The 12789-nt window shown below is 41.8% G+C and overlaps 1 long non-coding RNA gene across 2 annotated transcripts; it reads left to right on the top strand.

The window, feature by feature from the left end:
• Window positions 1–69: 69 nt before the first annotated feature.
• LOC117228978 (uncharacterized) lies at window positions 70–2606 on the top strand. 2 transcript variants are annotated; one of them, XR_004492414.2, is made up of 4 exons: window positions 70–201; window positions 963–1088; window positions 1595–1705; window positions 1784–2606. It is a non-coding gene; the product is annotated as an uncharacterized LOC117228978 (long non-coding RNA). The 2 variants fall into 2 exon arrangements; XR_004492413.2 differs by having other exon boundaries at window positions 94–201; window positions 838–1088.
• The last annotated feature ends 10183 nt before the right edge of the window (window positions 2607–12789 follow it).

The following is a 12789-nucleotide window of genomic DNA, read 5'->3' on the forward strand; positions in this document are numbered from 1 at the left end:
AGTGTAATATACGCATGTGCTACGATAGCAACGACGGCAATCCTCGTACGTACATCGTCACCGCTGGCAAAAATATTTACGTGTATCTGGTATTGTCGGTCGTCGGCTAACCCGGTAGTTTGTTACCCTATCAATGAACAGCCTGATTAATACGACCTGTTGGAGCTTCGACGGTGCACGCGCGACTGTTGGATAATTGTTGTAAGTAATTCCGAGGGAATGGACGTTTTGCAACAATTGCTAGGGAATGTTACATTTTTGTTTCAATTTGAACGCACGATTTCATTGGTCGCGTCTGGGTCTGTCGTTAAACTTTATTATTATTGAATGATTTATTTATCTTATTTAATTAATTATGATTATTGAATATATCGTTTATTTTTGAATAAGAAAAATTTAATATATCTTATTCGATAAGTACGAAGCTAATTATGCCCGAAAATAAAAGTACCCTATAGTAAAAGGTCCTATTGCTCTGTATTGCTTTGTGTATGTAACGAGATCGAATTTATTTCAATTTAACAGCAGTTTTATTAAATATATTTGACGATAATTTGCTGAATCGGTTTCGGTGAATGCATGATTATAATTTCGATTGCTGAAAAAAATAATATCTGAAAACGGTGATTTTATTGGCCAGTGTTAACAGCACAATAACCGGAAAAGTGACTAGATTGCATTGCTTTTTAATGGCACCGAGACATCAAGACATCATGATACCCTACAATTTTTTATTTCATAATGCAGCTGAATAAATATTTATCGACTACTCGCAGAATTATCTCTATAATTTTAACAATTGCCATATAAAGAATCTGTAATTCTTCTTCTCGACAGAATTGGTAGCTCCAGTGTTAAAATAGAGGAGAAATGGCGGAAGGGAGAAACGTGATTATCGCAAATACAAGGTTATGTTGGCGATTAAATTTTGTACGAGCTTGCTGTTCCGTAATTTGTTGCAGTAGACAATTTTGGGATAGATTCGTTTATAAATAAGGAAAGTGTAAGAGAGAGCGTAATTCTCTGGAACTTCTGGACCTTCTGGAACTTTTCTGGAACCTTTCTGGAACCTTTCTGGAACTTTTCTGGTACTTTCCTGTAATTATTTTTATAATTATTTCTGTATTTGAAATATATTGTTTGAAATATAATTATTTGAAATATATTATTTGAAATATATTATTTGAAATATAATTATTTGAAATATAATTAACTGAAATATGAGCCGTTTATTTTGAAAGTGGCATAAGTCACTTTGTTTTTAAGTCGATATATTTAAGGGTTTGCATTTTAACACGTTTAAAAATATGGATGCTAACTTTCGAGAAGATTTACTTGTATTTATTATCTCAGGATACTGATATTTTTCTCAGTATAAATAATTTCGTATAAACATTAAAATATCACCACTTTTCATTACGGTGTAAAGTGACTTATGCCACTTTCAAAATAAACGGCTCATATACCATTTGAAATATATTATCTGAAATAATATTTCGTTTGAAGTATTATTATAATTGTTCGCGACAGCAGTGAAATTCTTCTCGGTACTTTTCAAACGAAACATTTCATATTTCCTAAAACATTATTTCAGATAACGTGACCAAATCCTACGTCCACGTGTGTGGATGACAAGGTAATCAACATATTAACGAAGTATCCAACTAAGACGATCACGATCGGGCGTTTCAGACAGCGGTTGCAGGTAATAGACGGAAGCAGCCGAAGAGAGGCGATACTAATTACGTATTCATCGTAAGCAGTCAAATTTCCGTTCTATCAGGGCAAATCCAGATACCGTTCAATTTCGAAGATGGCGGCCGGTCTCACGGGCTCGGCCACGGTCTAACGCTTCGGGAAAGGAGTTAGCACGCCTAAGCACACTTAAGTCGTCGCCGTAAGAAAATGACGAATGCCAATTAGCATATGAAAAGCTTCCCCCGTTCGCCAGTTCGTTCGGACGAGCGTGGCTCTCGACTCCTCCGGGCAGCTCCTTCCTTCTCCGGACGCTTGGCAGGGCGATCACGTTTTTGAATATTAAGGGCAGGATTACACCCAGGGCTTAACGCGCGAAATTTAGTCTGCCGGGGCCAGGAACGAAAAGAAATCACCCTTAAGACCCCGGAGTAACGGCGCGAGAAGAGATGCCAGAAAATCGGCGGAACGAGGTCCTCACGGGCCTTCGGTTGTCCTCGTCACCCCCGGCATGCATCATCCCCTTAACCGATCATGCTGGTTCAAGGTGATAAATGAATAACCGTGCTTCAGGATCGCGAGGAGGATCAAACCTGCGGCGCGACGTCGAAAAACCACCGGGAAAGTTTGCCATTGTTCTGGCTGCTTCGGGGTGAGAATTGAAATGGCAATCATTGGGCGGAGGATTGTTTATGCGAAATCGAACATTTCTGTGTCGTTTGTTAGAAACAAAAAACATTGAAAAATGTCTTCCTTTTTTTTTAATAGTTGCTGGTAAGGTATTGGATGTTCTTCGATTATTTTAACATTCGAACGAATCATTTCTACTATACAATGATATTATTCCATTATACTATGATGTTTATCACCAGACTGGTGTCCTTTATGCAAAATAAAAAGTTTGAACTTTATTTAATTAGTTTATACCAATGTCGGCTCTAATAGTTTTAATAAGGCCAATTTTATTTATAGTTGTAATTATCCATAAGATTTATAATTAAGTCCTTCGTACTGTGTTTAAATATATTTACGACCATGTAATGTTGTTGCTGATAACTCCGTATAGAGCAAATCGTGCAAAAATTGAGATTTTGCTATACAAAGTTGAGTCGAAACAAAAATCGTCGTACCGCTGTGAAATTGTTCAGGAAAAAAGATTCAGTGCTTTTATTTATGTACTTTACACGATTACCTTATATAGTATGACTAAGAAATGATAATTTAGTGTCGCCATATCGATGACATCCGAGTGCAAAGGTTTTCTAGTATAGTAAATTCTCCCTAATTGACGCTCAGCTTGAAAACGAAAATGGACAATTTTGGAAGAGGAGAAACGATTCATCGAACCCTGCGATTCGTTTTTTATAATTGTCGACGATCGGTAACTATAAAAATTGCCCATTTTTGTTTCCAAGCCGAGCGTCATTTAGGGAGGATTTACCGTAATCCTTGTTTCATCGGCGGAATGATTAAAAAGATTAATTACATGGAGGACCAACGACGTTGTCCACGAAGGGTTCTCAGGCTGTGCCATACGTAATCACAGCGATCACACGGTGTCTCGACCGCTATGAGAGAAATATAGAAATGTATCTGTACAGGCGTATGTAAGTACATCTATAGATATCTCACGGAGGAGGATGCAGGCTTTCCATTAGCAGAGTAAGTGACCATCGCCAGCATTTTCTTTGATGTTGGTTAATTTACTAATAACATCGTTCCACGGCTACTCGCCGTCCACCCTCTAAATATTTGTATCGCTAACATATCGACTTGTCCTCATGTAATTAAGCCACATTATTATTTGAGTGGGAGCAGCTGGGAAAAAGACCCGCCGCAGACCCAACCTCTGAACCCGCCCTGAAATGAAGTTTCCATCAGCCACGTTGCTAAACTGCTCGAGGATGATTTTATATGCAAACTGTCGGCGAGGCAGGATGTTCCGTGTGATTACAACTTCCACGGAAGTCGATTCACCGTCGAGATCATTACGCAACCTTTAATCGAATTATTTTCCGCCGCGTTTCCGACCGTTTCGTATTTCCCGTAACAAACGCTCCAACCCTAAAATTCACGTTTCCATAAAAACATAAACTTCCATACGGATCGAGAATAACGATGGTAAAGTCAGTTTATGGGTTCGATATTCGAAAAAGTTTTGCGCGCGCGCGCGATTTCTGCTGAAAATTAACGTTCCTTTACTTTTTTAGGTATTATGAACGTGATCGGCACGAACAAAATTTAATCGAATAGCTTCATAGAATTTCCAAAATTAATAGAGGAATCAGCTGCAGAGATCTTCATTTTATTATTCTGACCTTCACAGTATACGAGGTCGTTGCTTCATAATCTGTGATCATGATCTCAGATTATTACGTACTTCACAGTAAATGTTGACAAAATCTAACAACAAGAAAACTTATGTATCTCGAAACATCAAAGAATATGAACGAAAAGAGCGAGAAAGATTCGTCGATGATTTAAGCTCTAAAAGAATGATCGAAAATCACCTTAATGTTAACGGTTCGCTTCGGGCTCCCGCCTTAAACCCGAGATTCGCTAATAAGGCACCGAAGACGTCTTAATAAGGTTCCCGCCATTGATATTAAAGGAAACTTCACAAGGTACGTCGAGCGTATCATGGCGCTCTTACAATGTACCTAATCGAGAACATTCTGAAAGCGTGGCCTCAGACGATTAGCGTAAGATTAAAAAGAGAAAAAAAAAAGAAAGGAAAGAGATCCTGTTCGCGGAGGGTTGAAAATCACGGGCGACCTTCTTAGGAGGGAATAGGGGGCGAGGGGGCAGGGTCAGGAGATGGTAGTCGGTTCGGCGATCTTAGCGGAGGATTACGTAGAATTAAATCCTGGACGGGGGCGTGCCCCCGTAACACTTAATTTTTCCCTCGATTTTTTAATCTGCCGGTAAATATCGTTCCACTCTGCCCCCTCCCTCCCCCCTCCCTTCGCCCGACCGGCTCGGTGGGCCGCGTCTTCCTTGCTCTCCCCCCCCCCCTCTCTCTCTCTCTCTCTCTCTCTCTCTCTCTCTCTCTTACCATCGTCAAAGGAGGAACCCATTTAAAAACCTCATCAATGCTTAAGCCCCCGTGCTACCATAGGAACTAATCCCTCCTATTTTAACGCAGAACGAAGGTGAGAGAGTGAACCGCGAATAAAAGAAAGAGAGGGCCGCAGGGATGCAGCGGTACGCGCTTTTAAAAGTAAGACTCTGCCTTTATTAGTAGATACAACAGTTTTATTTCCACCGAAAAAGGCAAAGAAGGAAGATGAAGAAGAAGAGAGACAAGGAGAGACACTTCGGATCGAAATCTCTCCCTTTGTTTCTCTTTCTTCCCGTATCGCTCGGCGTTCCTCGCTCAAACGGGCGTCCCCGTTTTCCAGAAACGAGCTTACCCGGACTTCCGACCTTTCAGATACTCCTAATTGGCAGTCAACTGTGCAAAAAGTGATAACACGCTGCTCTCGAGAAAGCCCAACCTTCTCGCGTGATCTATGCGTCAGCGGCCATTTTTGCGACGATCTTCGAGGTACGCGCGATTTTTGACTGATTTTTCGGCATTACTGTCCTGTATAGGAACCATAACTCTTCCAATCAAAACGAGAGAATCTGATCGTCGACAGATTTTTCGCAATCGATATTATAATCCTCGTTATCTGTAACGAATTAACGTTTTCGTTATCGATTATTATTATTTGTAACAGAAGACGATTTTCGTCGCGCGCGCGCGCGCGTCTGCGATGGTTATTCGTAACCAAAAACCATTTCCGTCATTTATAATGGTAATTGGTAGCCAAAACACTTCTAGCCATTTACAACCATGACACGTAAAAGTTAATTTTCTCTAACTTTTGCAATTTTTTAAATTTTTCTTTAAAATTTAATGACTACAATTTAATGACTTTGCGTGACGAAATCAATTTTCTATCGATGAGTTTACCTATCTCCGACAGGAATATAAGGAGTACAACTAATTTTAAAATACAATAGGATCAGAATTGAACATGGATATATTTAATGCAAATGGCCAATACGTTCGCGAAAGTAATCACGTGACACAAAGTAACACGGATTATGTTAACCCTTCGAGGACGATCTCCAATTCTCGGATTCTTTCCATACAAACGTTAGTGTACAACGCTACAGATGTTACCATAGTAATCTGTGATTAAGTATAATAAATATCCCATTTCCAAAAATCCCAACTTTTTGAAAATCATTTACAGCAACTAGTTATCTCGATGCACAAAAGCACCAGCGCGTTAAGTGCTCAATATAAAATATACCCGCAAAATCAAAATAATTGAATTAATAAAATCGAAACTAGAAAGCTCGGGTTCGCGACAAGAATTCTTTACGCCCTAAATATCCTAGTAAATCCCAGCTCGTTGCTTCGTGTCGCGGCAAAAATACATCTCAAAACCTAGCTGAAAAACTAGTGTCGTCGAAAAGTAACCGAGCCAGTGCTCGGCGTGTTAACAGTGAAATAATATTATTCGGGTTCGCCGTCAAAGCCGGAATGGATATTTTATCGGTGAGTCCGCGTTCGGCATGCGTAACCATCTCGTGACCGTAACATATTTATCAAAAATATTCGTCGCAGCCGTCGAGCTTTGACCAGGTTCATCGCACACACTCGAAACAAGCTCGCGTCGCGACTGTAATACGCTTTAAACTGTTAATAGAGTATCGTGGAGGGTGTTTGGCTGCGGTTGAATCTCGAGTGTTGGGCCAACATTCATGATGAAATTAATCTGGAGCGACCGATCGGGGTGGTATCCGTCAGTTAAAAAGCTCCCGGCTTTCGCCGGCGGACCGTCCGTCCCATAGGTTTGCCCCCCTCCCCCTTTGACCTCGACCCTTCCGTGGGATTCGTTCAAATACGGATACATGTATCGCTGTCGTCGCTGTATTCGCCTCTGTTGATGTTCGTTTCGGGGACCAACTTTGCTTTCGACGTTACTAAGAGAGACGACTGACAGCTGTACGTGTGTGCGTGCGTGCGTGCGTGTGTGAGCGTGTAATTAAAACAGCAATTCATTTGCAGGTCCAGCAAACATCTCCGCACGATGGTTACAAATTATATTAACGAGCCGGATCTTGATATCATTATGGCAATTGACGGGAATGTAACAATAACGGTGGAGGATGAGGAATTTTTTTTTTCCAAGCCGGATAATTGACAGCTGAACGTGTGTGCGTGTAATTAAAAGAGCAATTCATTTGGAACGTTATCAAATATTTCTGCACGATGGTTACAAAATATAATATACATAGTAATAGTAATTTTGAAAGTGAATGAAAATAATTATATTAGGGTACTTTCGATGAAAGGTCATCTTCTGTGCGTCAAGATGTGAAATAATGCTTTCACGAAAAAGAAAAAAATTTTAACGGTACGAGCATTTCTTGGATAAGATAGCAATGACGTGGTGGGGACGAGAAGCTAATACCTTGTGACAATAGTCATTTATTATCAGGAAAACACGCTTCGCCTGCCATCTATATGTCCTCCTCAAATTTTAATGGAGAGCGGAATAAAGAGTAAGAATTAGAAGTATTTTACCAACTATAAATCTTGATAAATCGACCTTTCACACCGTTTTCCCTTCTTAATCTAGTCCTCTTTATTCTTGACACAGTATACATTCATTATTTCTGACATTTGGGTCTTATTTAGCCGAAAGAAGTTTTTTTCCAAGTGTTGTATACATACATAGAATATGGTATAAATGTTGTATAAATCCGTTGTATTACACATGTAATTGGGATTTATTAAAAATTTAGTTGTCTTTTCTATTCTTCAATTCTTAAATATTATATGAATACGATATATCCGATAATAAAAATTCTAAGACAGAAAATTCTGAGAAATTCTGCTTATTCTTATCTATTCTTTATCTATTCTTTATCTATCTTTACGTTCCGTGAATGTAATCTGGAACTGTCTAACACGAAAGAATTTTTATATTTAAAGAAACTTTATAAATAATTTTCACTTTAAGATAGATCTATAATAAATGAACAATGTTCATAAATTTTTCTCTATTACTTCATAACATCTACATTATGTTTACATTTTTCTAGTATATTTTCGCATTGTACAATTTAACAGTGGAAAATCTTAACCGAAGTTGGTATTTTAACGTAGAATGTCTAATCCGACAAAAAATGACATCTGTAAAACATCGGTAAACGCGTAATAAAACCACCGCATAAATCGTTATGTAAAAGAGTACCATAATCGTGGCTGGTTTGAAGCAATAATAACTAAATAAACACAAACGAGAATTTGCACAAAGATCCGCCGTTTATTGATCACCTTACACCTCAATAAAAAAAAAACTGGAGAAACTCGATTGTCCAGACAGACGTGCATCGTGGATCTCCGGGGAAACAACAACGCGACGTCTCCGTTCAATTTCCTATCAGAGGCAGCCAATTACAGATTCAAACGAGCGGCAACTTCGAAAATGAAGCTCCGCAAAAAGACACCGCCGGCAGCTAACAGGTCCAAAAAGACTGGCAGCCGACTCCCCACTAATTTCTTCCGGATAAGTAATTGCCAGACAAATAAAGAAACCGGCAGGAAACTTTTCTTCGGAACCCCTTCGACGGATCCGTGTGTAAAAAGAGAGGGAATCGTGGAAAGTCTGTCAGCGCTGTGCGGCAGAGGTAGCATCATTGGCGGCGGCGACGACGACGACGACGTAAACAGAAAACACCCTCTTCTCTTTTTTTGCTCGGATGGAAGTAAGAGTTTTAAGAATCAACATTGCCAGATCAAAAGGCGCTTCTGATAATTGGCAGAAATCTTTTTCCAGGTGCCTTCGACCCGCCGGCAAAAAGGGCGTCGACGCGACGTCGCGGGACGCCGCGCGCGATCCGTGCACATCTTCGTTTGAAGATTAGGCGCGTTTCAGTGGCTGCCGCGGTAAAAACGTCGCATATTTATTTTTCCCGTCTGCGATACACAAGGCGGTCACAGTTCTAAGAGGTGCCGGTTTCAACTGCGGCGGGGGTGCGCGGCGGCTCGATGCAGTCTATCGACGAGGATCCTGGGGGTGGCTCCCGCAGCTCACCGAGACCACGCCGCCCCGCTGGGATGTCTTTGCTTTACGCTTTACTGTTATTTATCTCCGTGAAAGGTGGAATTCATGGCGGCGCGATGGTAGCGTCGCGGACTTTTCTTGCTCCAGGAAAAAAAACCGGGCCCTCATCCCCCGACCGCTCTAAATGATTCCCGGTAATTTGCTTGCTAGAAAGGCTGGTTCAGGCGTGTCCAATAATTTAGACGAACGGCGTGCAGCTACATGCTACTGCAAATTCTCCCTAGAAGGCCCGGTGCTCGGAATTGAAAACGGTAATCGGCGGACACTCGGGCACGATTCATCGAGACTCGCGGCTCGTTTTTATGGTTGCCGACACCTCGCGAGAGAAAGAGAGATAGAGAGAAAGAGAGGAAGGACGAATCTCGGGGCAGTTGGCAAAAAAGGCAGTGGCCAGCATGCTGGTGTACATTAATATGATTAAGTAGTAATGCTAAAATAAAAACGGTGACATAACTTTCTTATTTCTAATTTTTTGCAACGTTTCGAAGGTAATTCGGAGGCCACATAACACGATTTGAAGGCAATTCGTAGGCCACATGACACGATTCGAAGGCAATTCGGAGTCCACGTGTCACGATTCGACGGTCACGTACCTTGTAGCTCCGCGGTTTTTCTTACCTGGCTTAATTACTGAAAACTATAATTTGCGACACGATACAAAATTCTTTGCGGGTGCTAAAAAGAATCGAAGGCTGGGCTCGATGACCTAAACGGTGCCGGTGGGTTAATATTGACTGATATTACCACGAGCCCAGGGCCGCGCGATCGGTCCACACCGCGGCGTCTCGTTGAAACAATGGATCCCATAAGCCATATATCGTTCGACCGTAAAGCATCGCGCTTAATCGAGACAACAGTATTGGCCGGACCTGAAAAGGGTTGAAAGCCTCCTTAATTTTGGTACGCGGATCCGAAAGAAAAGAACGAACGGACGAAGGAAGGGGTTAACTTCTAATTGTTTTGTTAAATGACGCGCGAGTAAGAATCCCGGGGAGGACTTAAGCCCGAAAGCGAGCGCCAGCGGTGGTTTCAGTTCATTCCATCTTCCGTCGTTCTTCCTGCTTTCTTTCGCCTCCTCTATTCCTCCTCTGAATCTTCCACCCTCTCTCCGCAACCCCCTCCCCGCAACCGGCCGCCGCAACCATCGCCCCGCAACACCCCTCGACGCTGAGCCTCGCCGCTGCTTTAATTCTTAGCTTTATTCTCTCCTAAGACTCTCTCTTAATTTCTTATTTCTCCCTCTACCGATCCTGTCCTGCGTACTATCTTACCTTTCGCAATTTATATTCGGGAAGAACGGGAGGACCGAGAGAACAGCGCCGTGTAACCGAGAAGGACGGAGGGGCCATTGAATGCCGGGCTTAAGCAGACAATACTTCGCTTTCAAACGGCGGCTTCCAAGACCTTTCTTTCGCATTAGATACTTTAATTCTTTAAACGTGTTCCTCCGCCGCGACTGGTAAAATGCGCCCCGCCACCTCTACAGCATCTTCCAAAACTACTTTCGCCCGGGAAACGAAGCTCCATTTTTCGGGATATTACGTTCTAGCCGCGTCGGCTCCGTCGCGGCGCACTTTGCGATATCGCGTTTCAACCCCTTCGGGTTTAACGAAAACACTCTCGTTCGTTTCGGACGAATTTGTCGGTGTAAGCATTATTTTGGAACACGGTGTAACAATTTTTAGCGGTGCCTCGGAGCCACCACTCGACTGTTAATTGTAACGAAATCATTTTTAATTTGTCGCATTTTTACAATCTAAATAACGGAAGAGACGAGCCGATAAATATACTTTTCAACTCGCGGCGTTTCTTTTCAGTTTCAATTGAGCAGCGCGTAAAATCGAAACACTTCGAACTGCGTGTTATCGTCTCAGACTGGTTGATAATCTGAGACTTCCTTCCGAAAAGTGATGCAACATTATTAGTTTGAAGGTGACTGAATCACCGAGACGTTCGAACGTTTCTGAAAGGATGTTCCTTAAGGCGGAAACTATCGAGTAACCGTCAAACATTAACTACAGGCAGTTTACAATGAGTTATCAAACGCTTTGGAAGTACTGACACGTGACCTAGACCCCGGGACCCGATACGAAACTATCAAAAGGATATCGCGGCTACAAACGTTTCGTGCTTGTCAATCGTACGAAGAAGTACTTACATACGTTTACCGATGTTATGGTTTCGTCGGAACTGGATCAAACACGGTGGAAGAGCAAAACTGAACGAATTATCAAAACGGGTTCGTAGACGTCTTTACTTATCAATACATTTTTTACTTGCACAACATTCTGCCAAACCGTGTCAACGAATAGTTTTTGGCACTGGATTGCAGATGCCCCAGAAAGAGAGACGAAAAACACGATTGTTTCGTTGTTCCATCCTGTCGTCATTTTTATAAATATTTTTTTTTACATAGAGTCTAGCAAACAAGTCCTAATATTTATTGAAAAGATTATTACCATTTGAACCATTTGATCGTATATTCGTCCACGACTGTACGCTATATACGGTAATGTCTCCCTTACTGACGCTCAGATTGTGCACAAAAACGAACAATTTGGGAAGAGGAGATACGATTATTCGAGCCTTGCAACTCGTTTTTATAGTTGTTGACAATCGATGACCATAAAAAACGGGCCCCAAGGCTCGAACAATCGTATCACCTTTTCCAAAACTGTCCATTGTGGACAATCTGGACAATTGTGAACAATCTGAGCGTCAATTAGGGAGACATTACTGTAGAAGGAGTATAAAAGTATTGGGTTGGCAACTAAGTAATTGCCGATTTGTTCAATGAAATAAAAAATTTTTTTTTATTTGGAATGAAGTTTAATCTGTAATGTATTTTCCATTTTGTTCGATGACCTTTTGCCATCTCTCTGACAACTTGAAAATTCCACGCTCGTAGAAAGTTTGATCGTTTTCGGCCAAAAACTGAGTTAAGTGAGATTTTACAGTGTCATCATCATTAAAAGTTTTACCACGAAAGGAGTTGTCCAGGGATCGAAATAAGTGGTAATCCGATGGCGCGAGATCAGGGCTATATGGTGGGTGTAACATCAATTCCCAACCAATATCCATCAATTTTTGACGAGTGGACAAAGAGGTGTGCGGCCTAGCATTGTCCTGGTGGAAAATGACACCTTTACGATTGACCAATTCTGGTCGCTTTTCCTTGACCGCTGCATTCAATTTGTCCAGTTGCTAACATTCACGGATTATAAAAAATAACATAATAATAATAATAATTTTATAATATAACATTTGCGGATATCATAAAAATGGGAGTGAGAGACATCTATAACTGAAATCGGCAATTACTTAGTTGCCAACCCAATAGAAGGATGGTGACTCCGTGAAAAATATTTCTCGAAAACAAGCAGTTCCGTGCTCGCGAACGGGGGCTGTTCCGCAGGAATAGCAACCGACAGTAAACCGCCATAATTATTCGGTACCTCTTGACACACCTAATTGGACAACTTGGTTGGCAAATGGTACCCGTAAGAGAGCAAGACGCCGGGTATAGGAAGAAGAAGTCGAACCTTAGGGGGCGAAGAGAGACGGGGCGATACTGACCGTCGATTTCTACACACTATCCACGGACCAACCATTGGCTCGTAATGGCCACTTTGAGGGCCCGCCATAAGCTTTCGCAAAGAGACGAACCCTTGCCCTAAGTGGTCTTACACCGACGTTTTGACGAGATGGATACTTACTTTGCCTATCCACAATATGACCTATCCTTTTGGCCCGTCGCTCCTCCCTCCCACTCTTCCGGCTACCCTAGCCGGGCCTTGAGTTTGCCCCTCTCGACATCTCTCGATCCCGGTCCCTCTCATCTACCCTCAACCTGCACGTTTAATTGATCGGATATCAATTCCTCTCCGAGCGTCCCGGAATCCGATATACAGAACCGTCGCGTAAGTCTTTCGAAACTAGCAATTGCTAACTGAACGAGAAACCG

The sequence above is a fragment of the Megalopta genalis genome, chromosome 12 (assembly GCF_051020955.1).
Source record: "Megalopta genalis isolate 19385.01 chromosome 12, iyMegGena1_principal, whole genome shotgun sequence".
Taxonomy (NCBI): domain Eukaryota; kingdom Metazoa; phylum Arthropoda; class Insecta; order Hymenoptera; family Halictidae; genus Megalopta; species Megalopta genalis.